We start from the raw sequence: 17,936 nt of genomic DNA, 5'->3' as shown, positions 1-17,936 counted from the left end.
TGTGGCAGCTGCGTGGAGCTGAATCATGGATATTTGTGTGCAGGGGACTAATCTGAGACTACTCAGCTTGTTTCACTGGTTAGCAGAAATGAGAGGACATGGGCATGCCAGTGAACAGGCTTTTCTAAGCATAAGTTTTATGGGTACAACTGCATAAAACTTTGGGGAAGCTTGTTACCAAAGTCAGAGCACAGTGGAACCGTACCTGTACTTTATTCCTCTATAAATTGGCAGTAATGTACTCCAAGAAGTGCTTTAAAATGTAACCTGTCAAGGCTCAGAAAGTATTTCAGATCCCCTGTGAATATTAAGCTTATGCTTAAAGTTCAGTACCTGTGTAAATGCTTTCATGGGTCAGGACCAGCACTCAGAGCTGTGATTGCAGGCTCAGACAGCTGTTTGCTGTGCTGCTGCTCAGCCAGAGTCMTTGTGAGGAGATGTTTCCACCCCAAAAGCCCACATCTGGCTGACACTTTGCATCCAGGGTGCTCTTGGTCAAGAAGGGAAAATATTTTTCCTTCCTTATTCAGAGCATGCCTCAAGCGTTTTGGCTTGGGAGCTCAGCTCATACCACAGTTCTGCTGCCAGACATGGGCCTATCATGCTTTATTTTCTGTTCATCATGCAAAAAAAAAAAAAATKTATTTGCATTTCTCAGCAGACATTTCCTCTGCAGTATCTCCTTCTTGGTCCTAGAGTATTTTTCCCCTACTGACTCATATGCTTTGCTTTGTGCGCTTGCGTTTTGCCAAATCGGAAGTGTGAGAAATATGCTGGTTTGGAGAAGGTCTGATGAGGCCCTGCTAATCCAGGCCCAAAGGTTAGTGATAATGCAGGCCTTTGCAGGATGCTCTACAGGCTGAACATAAGCGTGTCTCTGAGAGCTTCTGGGCAGCCCAGCTGGTGAATTGAGAGCCAATCTTCAAACTGCATGAAGAGGCTATATGAAGAGCATCTGAGTCTACTTTCATTTGCATTACACCACAGGTTGATGTGGGCTCATACAACAGCAACCAAGAGCAAGCTTCAGCTTGCCGTCACTTGGCAACATGGCCCGACCCCACCAAACAGAAGGGAAACAGCGATGATGGCATCCTGCTGGTCAAGGCAGCTGACGAACCCACTGCGAGTGGCTCTGGCATGCAAGGAGGACACAATGCGCAGCAGCACCTCAGGGGACAGAGGTGCACAAAAGTGCTGCCCCACTACCAGTCTGCCAGAGCTGTCTGACCCCTCTTTCTGCCTTGTAAYTTGGAGCCTACCAGGTGCTCCGGGGTGCATATGCAAAGTCGCAGGTGACTTGAATCGTCAGGCTGAGTGCAGACACCAGTCAGTGGGGTGCAATAAGAGCTAGGAAGGCTGGTGGCTTTACGCTGCAGTGGGAGAGTGTATGGTAATGAACTCCAGCTAACTGCTCAGGGAAACCACAGGCAAATACAAGTGGGAGAGAAATRGCCAGCAGGGACTGAGGGTGGGAGAAACAGAAGAGAAGAATAACTGTCCTCGAAGAGGAGTTTGTGGTAACGGAAAAGTACCACAGCTGTTTGATTCTCTGGCTTTTCTTAGGATGTCAGGGGTTCCCCAACTCAACAAAATTRCAGGGTTGAGATGCTGCTCATTGAGGCATGGGAGATATCATGTTGCGTTTGCCAGGCAGCTCGGGTGGGGGTGCGTGTGTCCTCCCTGTCACCATGCYCTGCAGGTAGGGAGCCTGCAGAGCTGTTGAGAACTCTTTGATGTGCATATGGGGTTGCATCTCCCTGCTGAGGCACCTCCCCTAACAGTCAGCAGAGTTCCCAGGACAACTAAGAAGTCAGATTGCTGCAGTGCAAACTCTGGGTACTTTACGTACTTTGCTTTTCCCTGCTCTGTGCAGGCCAGCATGCTCGGTTTGCTTTGCTGCTTTATGCACATTAGCTGCATCTTAAACTAGCATGCAGTCTCAGGCTGGTTTTTGTTAAAACGATTCATGAAGTAGCATGGGTAGTTTTCAGCAAATTAATTATGCCGGAGCAGCAAGTTATTGCCTGTCGGCCTCGCCGCAGTATCTGATTGCACGGCCGCCCTTTGCCCATGCATGGGGGGGATGAAAGCTGCTGGCTGTGCTGCTCTGCGGGAAGGGGAGTTTTGTCTCGGAGCTGCTCCTGSCCCCCCTGCCCCGCTTCCTCTTCCTCGGCGCGGCAAAACAGCCTTTGCAGCGCACTTTTTTTTTCTTTCTTTCTTTTTTGTTTTCCCTCCCCTCTGACACTTGGAGTAGCTAATCGGATAGCAAAACGCTCACCGCAGGGGTGGGATTACTTCATGCTCTTGCAATGCTGTTTTGCTGCTCCATCGCAGCAGCTCGGCGTGAAAAGCAGCTGCTGGGAAATGCGCCCTCGCCGCCGCTCCGAGCGCCCGGGGAGGGCGCCCGGGGAGCGCGCCCGGCGGAGCCTCCGCGCCGCGGCCCGCTGTAAGTGCGCACCGCGAGCAGCCGCGGTCTTCGCGTGCCTGTAGCCTTCGGGGAGGAGGGAGGGAATCCTGCTTCCTGCAGCGCTGGCTTATCGCAGCGTGGAGGAGCGTTTTGTTCCCCTTTAGATTTGTCTCTCCCCCCCCCCTTTTTTTCCTGCTTTTTTTCTTTCAGTTCGAGTTGCTCTTCCGCAGGTGTTGGCTGGGAAAGGGGGGGATAAGGTGGATAAGGCAAGTGCTTCCGTAGGTGACATTGAAATTCAGCTGGCCAAACCAACAAAAATGGCTTTCCTAAAAAATATAGTATGTCTAGATACTGGAAAGTTTACTACTAAAGACAGACAAGAAGTTATGCATCTTAAAAAAGAAAAAAGAAAAGAAAGAAAGAAAGAAAAAGAAAAGACTAAGGAGGAGGGTCCTGGACACTCATCCCTCTAGGCAGGAAGCCAGCAGGATGCTTAAACCTGGGTCTGCTTCCAAGAGGAGGAGAACAGTGTCGGGGATTGCTGCTCGGGTGAGGTGGATGCTTGCATGCCCTGCGGAAAAGGCTCTGCAGAAGGATGGTTTGTGTCTCCTGCTTCGCGTCCTGCCAGCCTCCTGAAGGCAAGTTCAGCTTTCCCGCGTATCCCCCTGCTATAGGCGGAGGTGAGCTGCAAATAGTGATGCTCCCGAGGAGTTCACGCAGCCTTTTCCTTACAGATGTGTTTTTTTTTTTTTCTTGCTCTCAACTAGCAGTTACAGAAGTGAAGTAGGGAGGAAACTATTAGTCTTCCTTCTTCATTGCAAATGTTTTAACTGTCAGAGACTAACCCTAGAAATAATTAAACCCAAGAAATATGGCTTTGTATTATCTGAAACGTGGGCTTCCCCTGATGGATGCTCTGGGATGTGGCTGTTCTGCTTTACGTGCCTGAATTAATTTTATTGCTGTACTGAGGACTCCTGTGTGGTCCATGGAGGTCTTCCTGCATTTTGAGGTGTTTGGGACTTGKCAGCTTCTTCTGGGCTCCAAAAGGCAGCACTGTTCGGTAAGAACTGTATTATTGCAGCCTGTCCCTGTGGAACTGAAGGTTGTCCTTTTTTGCAGCTTTTGCCTCAACATACCAAAGATGATTTTGGTTGATTTTTTTTWATTATTTTTATTTTTTAAAAAATTGATGTTGCTTCTCTGCTGAAGTTATGAAAACGTGATAGTTGCATGAATAAGCTTCTGCCCTTCTGGTAAAGCAAAAATTCAGATCTGTTTTGATGCAAACAGAAATCATTTAAATGCTTCCCAGACTTGGGGAACCTGCAGCTTGGTTGTGCGGCACACTTGGAGCAGTGTTTGTCTTGGACTGTCTTCTCCAATGCAGTTAGAAGGGGCTGGCAGGACAGGGAAGGCAAAGATTTTTCTTGAGATAGTTCCACGTTGCAGAAGAGCCAGAGCCTCTCCAAAGAAAGTGATGCAATCTTAGGGCATCTTCCTGGAGAACRATGTCTTTCCGGGTGAGGCATCTCCTGTCCTGTGCGGTGCAAAGAATAATGATTTTTCTCAAATTGAGATGTGCTAGTTGACATCTGCTGGGATGTTACTGGGGAGCAAGTTGTACTTTCTTTATTCATTCATGTGAAAGCTTATGTAATTTAATATATCCTGCATTCCTATATGATAATTAAATCCACAGTCAGAAGACAGCAGGATGCTATCCTTGGTACGGCAGTCATTAGGGCAATGGGCGTTTTAATTATCATCCCTTTACCTCCAGTGATTTATAACTGGAGAGGAAATAACTTTTTTTTATCTTTAAGGATTTAACTTCAAAGAGGGCAAACAGTTGTCATTTATGGAGTGTTCAGCCACTGTAATTCTCTTTTATAGCTCTCCACTTTGCAGCATCRTTAATGCTATGAATTAGCATTATGAATTATATGGAGCACTGCAGAGGACTGGACTGGCAGCCCCCACTCTGCTCCAAATGGGAAAAGAGAGCACATGTCCTAGAGCCACCAGGAAAGGGGCTGGGAAAACTGGGGCAGCATTTGTAAATGTAACTGCAGGGTCTGCTGCAGGGAGCTAAGCCAAAATGTAACCGAGAGGTCCCGGCCATGCCAGCTTCCAGTGATGGGAGCTGCGGAGGGAATTGGGATGCTGTGCAGGGCACGTGGCAGTTGGCTCTCCTCTGGCTCTGTCGTGACCTTGGGGACACACCTGGAGCAACTGTTGGTGGCAAGGGTGGTTCTGTGCTTGTGCATCCTCTTATCTCTCCTAGGAGGAGAAATACGTGTTGGCTGGTTCACCAGCGTCGAGATGAGCTCAGCATGCTGCGGCAGGAAAAGCCAGGGTGGCTCTGAGCTTGAGGATGTTGTTTGTCCACCATTCTTGCCTTTCCATTTCAATTTGTTCCAAAGCTCTCCCTGTTTTAATGTGAGATGTTAAAGGTCATCTTTATGGTGATGTCCAGCAGGTGAATGATGCTGCGTCCTGCTCAGGCCGTGTAAAATGTCACGGCCTTTCTGCTGGAGGGCTGCCGCTCAGAGAGCAGRATGGGATGAGCGGCTGCTCCTGCAGCTCCCGGCCCTGGGCATGCCCACGATCCTGCTGTGCCAAGGCGGCTGGCACCTTCTCAAATTGCTGTGCCTGTTTGCTCAGTGAATGCTGTCAGATCGTCCCGCTATTTTATGTGGTCATCTCAAAGTGAAACAGTTATCTGTCATGTTGGATCAGAGTGGGAATACATGGGCCAAGCGGTGCTCTCCTGAGAGCCAGGGCACTGCTTGGTTTGGAGGATATATATGTATTTTTTAAAAAAAAAACAACCAACCAACCAAAAAAAACATTTAGCTGGAGGATGGGGAAGAGCAGAGGTGAGGAARAGTAGTGCCATGCTAGAGCAGAGATGCAGTGGGGTGGCTGTGGCACTAAAGTGGCTCAAGGCAGAGAAGCAACACGGAACGGGCGAAACCAGTTCCTGGGCAGAGCTGGGAGAAGAAACTCCCCAGTAGTTTTTAGGTAGTGCCACTTGACTCCCTTGCTGTTCCTCTTCCTTCTTGCAAAGAAGAAAAGGCTGGCAACACAGGCAAGTGCAGGAATGCTGTTCAAGCAGCGCTCTATGCTGTCGTGGAGAGCAGGGAACGGGATGCGGCTGGCTGGGACCTTCCTCTGGGTGACCTCGCTCTAGGATGATGACTGTACAGGCCTCCTTCTCTGGGGAGCAAGGATCTGCTCTGCTGAGTTCCCTCACCATGGGTAGTAAGGGACCATAGCACAAATGGTTTTGCTGTGGTTGGGTCCAGTTTGGAGGGATGGCTGACACTGGGAGTGCAGAGCCAGCTGCTGGGGCAGGAAGAACTGAGCAGAGGATCCATTATTTTTAGGATGCTTCTGGGCTGAACATGCTTGCTTTGTTGGCAGAGCTGCTCCTGGTCTGGACTCTTTCTCCTTTCTGCACTGGGAGCCTTTCAAATGTGTGAGCTGGGGCTGGAGCCACGCGGGGAGAGCCAGGCACGGCTCTCATAGCGCTGCCAGTGCAGTCCTGAGGGGCACGTGAGAATTGCCTGCTATTCCGATCTGGCACATCTTGCTCTGGGATGGTGTCTTTTCCAGTCACTGGTTAGAGAACCCAGGCTGTTAAAACCTTGACTAAAATGTACTTTTGGGGATAAATTGATAGCTGCTTTATTTTGACCTTTGAAAGCTTTTTATGTGTTAGCTACAAGTAGGAACTGAGATTTTTTTTTTCTCATGCCAAGAAACTGTGAATTCTAGTTCTGATGCAAAATGACCTACATGCCTTTTTTCATATTAAATATGCTCTGCTGGACATCTAGAAAAAAATCTTGGGTCCCAGGTCTAATTCCTCTGCTGCAGATAGTCTGTCAACATGATAGCAGAGCTGAAAAGGAAAWCTTAGGAAATTTAAGTGAAGTTGTTTTCCTCTGATGACTGTGAAGGTCACAGAGACACCAATGCACAAGGGCTTCCAGACTTGAAGGGAGAACAGGAGAGCTTTGGGCTGCAGGCAGTGGCTACATAAAGCTACCTTCTTCCTAAGAACTTGTCTCCATTGCCTGTTTTTCTCCCCAGCTGTGGTGGGTTCCAGAGCAGCCCTGACTAATAAATACCCTGTGGTCTGCTTGCAGAGTCACTGCCATGCCTGGTATTTTAGGGGATGATGATTTAGATGTATATGGTATAAACCTCTGACTTTGCTCTGTTTTTCTTTTTTTGTTTTTATTTTTGGTGTGTTATTTACAGAACATACCTGGGGACAGCATTGCCTGAAGGCCTATAGTGCTTGTGTGGTGGAGTAGACTCAGTTGTGGCAGAAGAAGAGTCAGCCTTTTAGACCATCTGAAGTGACACCAGAAGAGCTGCCCACCTATGTGAGAAGGCAGGCGGTAAGAGTCTGGCAGGACAACTGCCTGTCCTGTATTTTTCATTTTGTGCAGTGCCAAGAGTGTGCAAATAATAGGAGACTGAAGAAGTCCCTCTGAGCTGTTCATTCTGCTGCTTTTRCTTGTGATGTCCCCTTTCTTTGCTGTATTGGTATGTCATTAAAATTGGGAGAGTGCAGTTGCCCTCTGGCTGTGCTCCTCCAGCTTCTTAGATTAGGCCTTTTCTTTACTTTTTTACTCTCTAAACATCCCTTTTTTTAGCAGTTGAGTACAGAAGGCAATGKAGATGAAGGTCTTCCTCAAAATGCATTGATTGGCTCATAAGCTCAGTGTTTCTTTACTGCATTAAACCATAATATTTAAACCATAAATTAGATTTGGTTGGGTACTGTAAGGCTCTTGTTCCCTCCCCCACCCCACACCTTCTTACCCCCCCTTAAAAAAAAATCAGATAGAGGTGCTCAATCTCGCCTCCTAGCTGCAATCCAGCAATGCCACAGGTGTTTGCAGATCCATCTAGGAGAGAGTGAGCTCCAAGTGTGCCCATAATCTGTGGGAGCACAAACAGGCCAGTCATCCCCATCTTTTGGGCAGGCTTTTTCCCATCTCTGAAATGGGAGAACTGTTTTTTCCCAGGCCTCCAAGAGCAGTTATAAGACTTTGTTCATTAAGGGTTCGTGGAGGGCTTTTGGCTGCAGGGTAGGGGTAAAAGGCAGAGGGGTTTATCAGTGGCATCAAGGGGTCTTTTTGTCCTGGCTCTCACAAGCATAGACAAAAACCTCATTTTGGTCTTAAGCGTCAGCCGTGTTGTGACAGTGCTGTAGGTGTTGTTATGCATCCTCCATCCTAATGAGCAGATGACTCAGACTGATGCCAGATGGGTTAAATTGGGCACTGGCTCCAGGTGATGTGAAGGAGCAAAATCTGATGCAACAACCTGTTTACTAAATTCGCTTCCCAGGAAGGTCCTGGAGYCCCCTCTGTGTAGGGAGCTGAGGTGAACAGTAGGATTGATGTCCCAGTCTTTACAGCGTGTCCCTCAGCTTTGTGCTCAGAAACTTTGCAGACTCCTATTTTTTACATGTGAAAAGAGATGACCCCTGCATGGGGAAGGCAGCTCTGCACACCAGTACCTYGAGCTATCGTTTCTGGCTGGACTGTGTCATGCTTGCCCTGTGCTTGCTTATGGCATCAGGGGTTGATTGCTTCCCAGGGAAAACAGCTCTAGATATGCAGAAGCTGGTTTCCTCATATGCAAAATGGGTTTCTAGGAGTGGCCTGAGCTCCTTTATAAGTAAAATAGTTTTGAAACCTAATGAAAGACAGGACTGTATAAGAGCAAAATATTGCCAGTGAGTTACTAGCATTCTCATGAACAAGGTCATATTGTTGTTTTCTGACAAGAGTAGTTTGCTTTGCTCATCTAATGCTTCCCAGGCAGARGAGTGGAGGGAGAGCAGCAGATTGCTAATGCTTTTTGTTCCTTCTCATTTTTCTGCTAGTGTTTTCTTGTAGCTCAGTTCAGATATATTTTCCCCTGAACCTGTGAGAACGGATATTGGGTAATGTCTCCTTTTGGAGAAGTGCTAGGTTTATTGGGACTGAGGCAATTCTTGGGCTGCAGTCCCTGTACCTTASAGTTTGCCTGTCTAACTGGCAATAGCAGTGAAATATCACTTGTCCAAAGTATGCAGGAAGGTTGCCGGATGTTCTGCTTCATCCATGCTCCCCCCTGCCYGTGCTGAGGTATTCATACATGACTATCTAATAGACTCTTCCCTAAATAAAAAACAGTGGGAAGAAATGCTTGAATACCAGCTCATTGTGTAGCCAGCACTGTGTATGTTTAGCATGCAAATCCAGCCACGGAGATTTGACTGCTSTTTGGACATGCTCCTCTGATCCTTTGCATCATGAGAGGTCAGGAGGAACAGAATGAGGCTGTGATCACAGAACAGACTTAAATTTTAGTAGCTGGTTTGGGGCAAAATTTTGGAGCCTGTGTCCAACTTCCTTTGCTAGGGGGAGGAATGATGTATCTGGCCTTACTTGCGAAGCATCACGTTGCTGCTGCAGATGTGCAGTGATTGTAGGCTGAGTAGAAGCTACTTAGACAGCAGTTGCTTTCAGACACTTCTTTGGGCTGGAACACGAACTGAGATGTCATTTCATCATGCAGGTCTTAATGACACTAAATCTGTCAAGTAGATGCATTTACCTTAAACAGTGTTGAACTCTTGTGTGGATACTTGCGATGTGATGTAGCAGGCCTGTATGGGAGCTCTTGCTGATTTGCCTGCCTCYCCCGAGGGTAAGGGTTGGGCAGCCCGCTGAGCTAAGCTGACCGGGCTGCCATCCTCAGTGGCTGTCCTGCTGCTTCCTGGYCCCTTGTTCTGATTCTCTTGTGACAAATCTGTTCAAAGAGCTGAATAGACAAAAAGGCATTGATTGGTGTTGTAAGGTGACTTTTCAGATGGTTTAGCTCCTAACACTGGTGTGGACACAGGAAAGGGGTAGGTGCTTACTGCTGGCATGGGGTGGAGATGCAAGCTGTAGCCTGGTAGGTTCAGCTGGACTGAAAAACTGCACTTTGTGGGTCCTCATCTGTGCAATGATGCTTTTGACACCCACTGGTGTCAAAAACTGTGTTCCAGCAGCTTATGCTACTACCTCTTCCTTGCAGGTATTTTAAATCTCCTGGTGCAACTAAAACAACTTACTCAGTTGAGTAGATGAAACTATGCTGCCTTAAAGGTGCTTATATTGCTTACAACTGTTAAATACGAAAAAGGAAACTTCTTAAATCTTGTTCTGTGGCCTAGGCTCTGAATGAACAAATCGTCATACGCGCACAATTCTTGCTTGCTCAAATAAATATAGAGATCTAAAATCCATTTGTTACTTCTGTGTTAGTAATCCAGCAATTAAGATCAGATATCCTGAACTGCAAATGCCTCTCTGAACACTGTCTCATCTTACAAGCAAGCATGGAGTGCATGTATATTATAGCCCTGGGAGATTSTGCTGTGTTGCACTTAAATATGACACTGCTATGAAGGAATACTCATTCACCGATGGATCTGCCCTTCTCTTTCCTGTCTCGAGCAGTTCAAGGATCAGGTACTGTGGAGAAACAGTAAGGGCTGGACAGGAGCAGAGCTGTGCTAATAAGGTTTATGCCTCAGGTCTCTGTGTAGTCTCTTCATTAAAAGGCAACTTGGCCTTTGCAGTGTGAAGCTCGTGACCCTTTCTGAAATGCTTTCTGCTGAATAACCTTGATGCCCGTGGAACTGTTTAGTCTTCTGAATGCTGCTGCTTTTGCACYTTTGCTGAATGCTGTAAAGGGGCTGATTCATGAATGGGGACTGCTGATGCTGGGATATCTGAAGCACCCCACCATCCCCACCCCCATCATGCTCCTTTGCAGTTGTGGAGATAGTCAAGGTGGGCTCAAATGATTCAGCAGTGGCTGCTGCTCAAAAGGCATCTGGTGCAGCTCTCTTCCTGGGGCAGCTATGAGCTACCTCAGCTCACTGAGCCAGCAGCAAAGAGCGCATCATTCAAGCCACAGTGGATGGTCTGGGCCTTGAGGGAGACGGGTTCACCTCTCCCAGACAGTGAGCTGCTAGGTCACAGAATCTCAGAACTGCTGAAATTGGAGAGAGACCTCTGGAAATCCCCTAGTCCATCCTCCTTGCCAAGAGTAAGATCAGCTAGAGCAGGTTGCTCAGAACCATGTCCAGCTGGGTTTTGAGTACCTCCAAGAATGGAGACTTCACAACTTCTAATTATTTTCGTGTGTCTAAAAGGAATTAAGGAATTTCTGGTGTTTCAGGTTGTGCCCTATTCTTCTTAACCTGTCACTGGCCCTGTTTTTACAATTTCCTATTGGGTATTTATACACACTGTAATAAGATTCCCTCTGAGCTTTCTCTTCTTGGGGCTAAACAATCCCAACTCTCTCAGTGTTTCTTCATAAAGCAGATTCTCCAGTCTCAATCTTTGTGGCCCTTCGCTGGACTCTTACCAGTAAATCTATGTCTTTCATCTACTGGAGAGCCCAGCACTGGACACAGCACTCCAGGTGTGGCCTCACCAGGGCTGTGTAGAGGTGAAGGACCACCTTCCTCAACCAGCTGGCAGTGCTCTGCCCAGTGCAGCTCAGGATACCATTGGCCTCCTTTGCCACAATGGCATATTGCTGGCTCCYGGTCAGCTTGTCCCCCAGGATCCCCAGGTCCTCTTCTGCAGAGCTGCATTCTGGCTGGTTGACCCCCAGCTTGCACTGGTGCAGGGAGTTATTCCTCCACAGATTTGCGCTTCCCTTTGCTGAACTTCATGAGACTCCTGTCTGCTCAACTCTCCAGCCTGTTGACGTCCCTCTGAATGGCAACACAACTGTTTCAGACAAAGTTAGTGTCTTTATGTTCCTTCTGGGTCACATATTCTTGCTTTCATCTCTCTTGTACGCTTCTCTTCCTGTGTTTGAGTTTAGTCAGGAGCTCCTTGTTCATCCACGCAGGCCTTCTGCTGCTGTTGCTTGGCTTCCTGCTCATTGGGATGGTCTGTTCTTGGGCTTGGAGGAAGTAATTCTTGACAATCAACCAGTTCTTCTGGACCTCGAGTACCTCTGGGGTTGTATCCTGTGGGATTCTTCCAGGCAGGTCCCTGCACATGCCAAAGTCTGCTCTCCTGAAGTATAYAGGGTTGTGATCCTGACTTCTGTCCTGCTACCTTCTCTCAGGATCCTGAATTCCATCATCTCAGGGTCACTGCAACTAAGGATGCTGGCATATGCATCTCTGACCACTTCTTCCTTGTTTGTAAGTATGAAGTCCAGCAGAGCATCTCATCTCATCAACTTCTCATTGCTGTGTTGGGAGGTTGCCATCAATGCACTCCAGAAACCTCCTGGATTCCTTGTGCCCTGCTGTGTTGTCTCCCCAATGCAAATTGGGATGAATAAAGACCTCCATGAGGATGAGGGCTTGCGAATGTGAGGCTTCCTCCARTTGTCTGAAAAAGGCCTCATCTACTTCTCTCCGATCAGGCAGTCTGTAGCAGGCACCCATCACGACATCGTCCATGTTGATCCACCTGCTAATMCTGGTCCATCAGCTCTCAGCTGGYTCATCACCCATCCCATGGCAAAGCGYTGTGTGTTCCCACTGTGCTTACACACCGAGGATGACTCTCCACCTTGTCCTTCTAACCTGTCCTTCCTAAGGACCCTGGATCCAGCTCTCTTGGCACCTGAGCTATCCAACCACATCTCYGTGAAGGTGGCAAGAGGATGCAGCATCTCCTTGTAGCATCCTGGGCTCTGGGCTGTGGCAGCCTGCAGATCAGGGCAGAGGCCGGGGATGCAGCCAGAGCCAATCAGTTTTGAATTTCCCACATTTTAATTCCCTCAAACGTGCCCTAATTCTTGTGTAGTGAAACAAGGAAAGCTCTGYATGGAAAAGCCTCTTTAGACTTTTATTTTGGCAAATCTAAAAATATACTTCCCTTGCTGAGGCTTGTGTGTGGTAGCTATAGCAACGTGGCTCACGGTAGCAAGGTTAAACACAATTGCACCAGTTCAGGGAAAATAGGCTTATAAATCCCCAAATTTGTAAGAAAAGAGCAAAGCACAGTATGCATAATACTGTGGTCTGCAGGCCACCTTATGTTGACTTTTAAACTGTTCCCCTTCCCCTAGTAAAGAGCATCCCCAACGTGGGTTAATGAACCCTTCTCTTTCTATAGAGCATCGTGTATCACTTTGAGCACGCTCAGCCCTGCCTTGTTGCTCAACATGAGGCAGGAGCACTAGGTACCAGCACGTGCAGCTCCAAAGCCAACAGCAAAGCCAAATTATGTAAAAGGGAGTGAAAAGTGTCTTATTGAGAGTAAAATGYGTCGGCTCAATGAGCAGCATGGCTAAAACTTGGAAAGAGTTTTGGGGATAAAAGTTCCATCAGTGGAGCAATGTTGGCCTGYAGCGTCGCCCTGAAGAAGCAGGGCCGATGCATTTTGAAACTGAGGCAAAGCTCCTTCGAATCAGTAGAAGTGATAGATTAGGTTTGCTCTGAGGAAACRCTCCTGTTAAAACCTACCAGATGAGCCTGAAAGCTGAGGGTTAATTTTACAGTTGCTGTAATTTTCTGTGCTGAGCACTGGCTAGGGTGAGAGGAAGCCTCAGAAACATGCCACCAACTGGCTTCATGTCCTTGGATGTGTGCAGGGTCTGGTTTTCAGTATGGAAGGAGTTTGGCAAAGGGATGGTGTGTTGTGGAGACCTTGACTTCAGGTTAAGCCTTTGGAGTCTCTTTTAACTTGTGTATAAAAAAAAAACTAATTACACAAAGTAGATGATTCCTGCTCCAAAGGATAACTGAAAGGACATGTGAGTGTGCATGCAGGTATAGGGTATGGACTACAGCACCAGTGTATGAGGCTGTCTGTGCACAGCTTTGTCTGTAACAGGAGGACTTTAGGCCTTGAAAAGGATTTTTGGAAAGCAGAATGAAACTCAAGCTTTTTTATTTAAGGAAGTTCCAAACTTTCTTCCATGCAAGTCATAACATCACTTTACCATCTATTTTTACCCCGGCATGTTTGAATCAGTCATGTTGCTCTTTAGCAGGTACCCACTTCTGTTAAAGTGAAGTGAAAGGCCTATTTATCTTAAATAGCCTTACGGCCTTGTGCTGGCTGCTCTTCCTGGCATACTGGGTATTTATCATTTGCAGCAGCATTTTCCTCTAAAACTGCATCCTCAAACATGTTACGGAGTGAAGCAATGCAATCATGAAGGAGAAGAAGGTGCTTTCAGAGGAGCTCTGCATGTCTGTGGGAGATGATGGTACGAAGTGCTGGCAGGGCAGCAGAAGGAAGGAAAGCCTTCAGCTTGGGCAGAAGTGCTGGACTTTGCAGAGGGCTGAGCACCAGGGATAGTACTTAAGAGAGTCTAGCTGGCTAGAARCTTTTCCTAGAGCACATTGAGAGATTCTTTTTGCAGAAACCTGGAAATAATTTTAATTTAAGCACCATTTTGTTACGTCTCAAAGAAAAAAAGGAAGTATTCAGAGTGTCTTTTTCAAAATGTTCCCAAGTTTCTGCTGTGAGGTTGCAGGTGTTTTACCTCCTCAGGTCATCTTGCTTCACAGCCCAGCTGTACTGTTTGATGTTTGTCAGGTGCTGGGAATGGCAGGGGCTCAGGTGCACCAGCTTGAGGCACATTTGCCCTGGGAACAGAATTTCTAATAGTGATGAGGTTGACTGCTAGCCCCTGGGCTTGAACCTGACAGAGGCTGGGACATGGGGCCCTGGGGTTGACTTTTCCTTTGCTTGTGCTCCCCAAAGCCAGGGCTGCTGAGCTATAGTCTGCATCTGTCCCACCAAGCCCAAAGAGCCATTGGAAGTTTGTGGAAAGGATGGGCCTGCCCCAGAGAAGGGTGCTGGTCACTCACTGGTTTTCCTTGTCCTGAAGCATGGAGCTGATGCTGGCAGGAGGAGAGTCTGAGGTTAAAAACTGCTGGGTTCTAAGTAGTGGATGCGACCCGGCGATCTGTGCAGAGGAAGGAAACGGAGGCTGTGCAGCTGTGCTTAGAGGATGCTGCGCCCGCTGAAAAGAAGCAGCAGGGTCTCCGGAGACAATTTAGGTGAAGGAAGCAACAATGAAGTCACCAGTTGACTTGACTTGGCTGTGGCAGGAGGTGCTGTTAGCAGTGCCGACATGAAAGGGAGGTTCAGATTAAAGGTAGCGACAAGGCAAACAGACCCTTCTATCTTGTGTGCGCAGGGCACTGGCTCCTTCCTCTGGGCTGGCAGCCTGCTGCTTGCCGGGGCTGACCTCTGGCTGCCCGTGRAACAGCCTTGTGCGTGAGCTGGGCTGTCTTTAACCCAGCTGTCACCAGAGTTGGATCATTCCCCTCCCTGAGAACCGGTCTTTCCCCTTTCCTGGGTGTGAGCCGAAACCTCCCCTGCRTTCAGGGATGTCTTGGTTAAATATGGGCTGAGTTGTTGGCTTATGAACTCTAGCGTGTCGGCAGGGTGGGATGTCGGATGGATGCAATGGTGCTGATGGTGGTCCTGAGAGAAGAGAGACAGAGGGGACTGTCGGGCAGGCATTGGTACGAGGCGCCTCCAATCCCCCCACCGATCCAGGCTGCCATAGCTCCTGGACTCCCTTTGCTGCAGTCGTGGCTGCCAGCAGGGATGTGGGAGAGAAGGCTGGGCATCCTAGGGCAGTGATGTTGGTCCGAGAGGCGACTGGAAGCAATATAACCCACTATGACCATGCAGCAAGCCTCTTGCTTGCAGAAAACTTCTGCACAGGATGAAGATTTGTATTTTTAAACTGGTTTAGTCAAACACAAATTCTTTAGGAATTTCAAACAAATTTGAAATTTAACTCATTTTGAATTGTGGCTTGCATCAACTCRGGTTGATCTGGCTATTTGGTTTGGAGATCTCTCCACAGTGTGTTTTGTGTAAGTTAAAACAAAACTGATTCTATGATTCTATGCCTGAAACTACTCTGAAAACCACGTCAGATTGGGGAACAGGCAGCGTTTGAGGTGGGGAGGCCAGAGGGAATGCTTGAATGTGACTGGTGACAAAGCTTGTGGTGCATGAATGTGCCAGGAGGCTTCCTGGGCTTGGTCTTGGGTCTTCTGCACCCAGCYCAGGCCGGTTTGGTGGGTGAGGGCTTGGCCATGAAGCATGGGTGGCAGGGATTTAAAAGGGACCAGAAAGCCGTGTGCTGTATTAGCACTGAGCTGCTGAGATCGTTTCCAGGACTAGAAGGATGTGTGGGTAAATAGCTGAGGAATCGCTCCGACTCTGAGGGAGGCAAAGCCTGGTCTCATTAACTTCAGTGGATGCAAGTTTGGCTGTAAGTCTCATCAGGTGGGAGGGAAGAGAGCAGTGAGATTTCACCTTGCTCCACAGGCTGCCTTATTCATCCACGCTTCTTGCGAAAGTATCCTGAGCCTGGTCCTTTCCATGCCATCTCTTCTTTAGCTCTCTCATCTTTTGCATGGGGTGCAAATCCCGCTTTGTTCAGCGCTGCTTTCCTTGCATCGTTTTSTTTGCAGGAAAACTGGGACATAATTTGCATCTGGTCCGTAAGCTGTCTGTGGCCCTTTTTCTCTGGTGGCTCTTGTTTAGTGTCTTTGTGCCTGTCTTTTTCCCTTACCAGGGATGCTGCAGAMGTTAAATCCTGTACTTCTTCCGTTTCCATTCCTACCTCTTCCCTGGCTGCAGTGGCCTCCTGTGAAATGTGTCGCTGCTCTTCCAGCTGACTCTCTCTTGCTTGTGGCTGCTTCCTGCAAGAGGCTTTGAAAAGGGCTGGAAGTGCTGCAGGGGGATGGTGTGTGTATGTGTGTAGGGAGAGGGGAAGAGGCAGCATAAAGAGCAACAGTTCCTCTGTCTGTAAGATATCATGTCAAGAGGAATTCTTACAAAATGCGCTTACCCTATTCCTGCAAAACTAAAATTAGATCTAATTAAAAGGAGGTGAATCTCTGTGCAGGCTGCAAATTAATAGAATGTGTGATTAACGTATCTTGCAGTGCTAGAGGTGCTTGAAAATTTCTTGAAAATAAATGTAGCTGTGTATGTGGCTTGAATTTTTCATTCAGAACTGAACCATTAACATAAATTAAATTTTAAGTAACGGACATTTGATCGTTTTCTTTTTCAAACAACTCCCATTTCTGCAACTTAAAGTATATCTTTCCAACTCTCCTCTTTTTTTTTCGATAGGACTTGAACAGAAATGCATAATACAATAAAAGCACTTTAAATACACTCTATATCCATGACCRGGCTAAAGCTTGTCTTGTCTCTGTGATTCAGGCATGCCTAGTGGGCCATCCTCTCTCTTTTCTGCTGCCCTCTCTGAGTGGAGGGCTGGAGCAGGTTCCAGATGGTTAAGGGATAGATAGTACATTAGATCATCTTGGTGTGAGGTCTGAGGGAAAAACCCATCCTGTGGCTTTTTGCTTGGTTTTGGAGGTGATAATTCAGGGTTGCAGTTGTTCTCGAGCATTTTGAGTGTAGCTTCCCCTTTTCTAGACAGTAATCTTTTAACATTTGACTTTATTGCAATGCTTAGATGAAGATAAAAAGTTCATGTTCCTGTTTCATTTCCCTAACAAGAAAGGGTTAAAAGTCCATAGGTAAAATCCAGTGTGACCTTTGCATGAAAGCTTACGCTTCCGCCTACAGCAAACCCTTGCCCCTTGTTAAAAAGTCAGGGGAGTCAGGACTTGGCTTAGTACTAATTTGAGATGTAGCACGTTTGTTCAGTGTTCCACAGGGACAGCRTTGGACTAGCCAATGCTGAACTACTTTCAACTATTTCAGTAACATCTTAATTTTAAAAATAGCAGACATCTCAGAAGTTTCTCAGTCCCTGCCAGAGCATTGACTTTGGGAGGCTGGCTTCATCTGAAGCCAAATCTTCCAAAGAGTAGTGGCTGTTTTCTTGATACTTTGACCAGGAACATCTCCTCAACTTACTTTCCCTGTTTGCTCCCAAGCTGTAGGGACACATGGGTATCTCTGGATGCATATTCCAAACCTTCCTTTCTGGGTCTATGTAGATGGCCCCATTCCCAGTCTTCCCCTGCCCTTTCTCTGTTCAGTGAGAAGTTTTGGTCATGTTGTTCTCAGRTTCTTATTTTGCAGTACAGGAACTTGCTGGGATTTTGCTGTATTTGGTGCAGTTGTCACGTAGCACTCTGATACTTCTGGAGTAGCAGAAGTGAGGTCTGGCTTTTCCATTCCCACTCTCTGTTCCTCTTGTGAGTCACCTTGGGTTTGCTGCTCTTCAGAGTAGTCCTTCGTGCACAAACTGAGGTGTCTGCAGTTCAGAGAGGAAGCTCTTGATCCCAAAACGCAGCAAGTCCAAATCTTGTGAAACTTCTGCCCTGGAAGAGGAGCCCCATCCTGTTTTTCTTGCTGCTGCAGTTTTCCTTGGCTGGAGATGGCTCTGTTTTCTGCACATGTTTGGCAGTCTGTTAGTCAGGTTGCCTTGAATGGTTAATTTCTATGTAGAAAGGACAAGTTTAATGAGGAGAGTTCATTATTTTCTCAAACTAGGAGGGAAAAGCAGAGAGAAA

At 47.4% G+C, this 17,936-nt stretch overlaps 1 protein-coding gene across 4 annotated transcripts in view; it reads left to right on the top strand.

The window, feature by feature from the left end:
• The first annotated feature begins 2,298 nt into the window (after window positions 1-2,298).
• LOC146594720 (ankyrin repeat and fibronectin type-III domain-containing protein 1-like) overlaps window positions 2,299-17,936 on the top strand; it is a 302,120-nt gene continuing 286,482 nt past the window's right edge. For 3 of the 4 annotated variants that reach the window (XM_085307013.1, XM_085307012.1, XM_085307010.1), the window contains exons 1-2: window positions 2,299-2,449; window positions 6,683-6,825. The gene's annotated coding sequence lies outside the window, so the exon portion shown is untranslated. Of the gene's footprint in view, window positions 2,450-2,946; window positions 3,049-6,682; window positions 6,826-17,936 lie in introns of those variants that run through there. The other variant, XM_085307011.1, reaches the window with a different exon arrangement.

This window comes from Rhea americana, unplaced genomic scaffold (genome assembly GCF_003343005.1).
Source record: "Rhea americana isolate MKP2758 unplaced genomic scaffold, rheAme1 scaffold_250, whole genome shotgun sequence".
Lineage (NCBI taxonomy): Eukaryota > Metazoa > Chordata > Aves > Rheiformes > Rheidae > Rhea > Rhea americana.
Note: the sequence above shows the minus strand (reverse complement) of the source record. Positions and strands in the feature narration are given on the sequence as shown.